Source organism: Sinocyclocheilus anshuiensis, unplaced genomic scaffold (genome assembly GCF_001515605.1).
Source record: "Sinocyclocheilus anshuiensis isolate Anshui unplaced genomic scaffold, SAMN03320099.WGS_v1.1 scaffold993, whole genome shotgun sequence".
NCBI classification, from domain to species: Eukaryota; Metazoa; Chordata; class Actinopteri; order Cypriniformes; family Cyprinidae; genus Sinocyclocheilus; species Sinocyclocheilus anshuiensis.
Genome location: NW_015557125.1, coordinates 293699 through 294081, shown reverse-complemented (window position 1 = coordinate 294081; position 383 = coordinate 293699).

Here is a 383-nt window from a genome sequence, read left to right as displayed (position 1 = left end):
TACATTCAGTGAATATAGTTTTAATACAAATGCTATTGATATTTCTAAAAAATTAACAGTAAACATCAGTTTACAAATAGTGAATTAATAAAAGGAAATTAAGAACCTATATTTTAAACCTATTCTTTTTTTTTTTGTATAGGGTCCTTTTTAAACAATAGTAGGGCCCTATAAAATGTTCTTAATTTTTCTGTTAATCAGATGAAGGCATAAAACATTAATTGAATTTATAATCAAATGAAAATGAAACCCTTTTATTTTTTTGGCAAACAAAGTGCTGCACAACAGAGGTTTACTGTTAAAATTAAAAATAAAACAGATGTGATTATTCCTTTAAAAATAAAGATTTATTAATATTTATTAGCAGTAGTAGCATTGAGTCT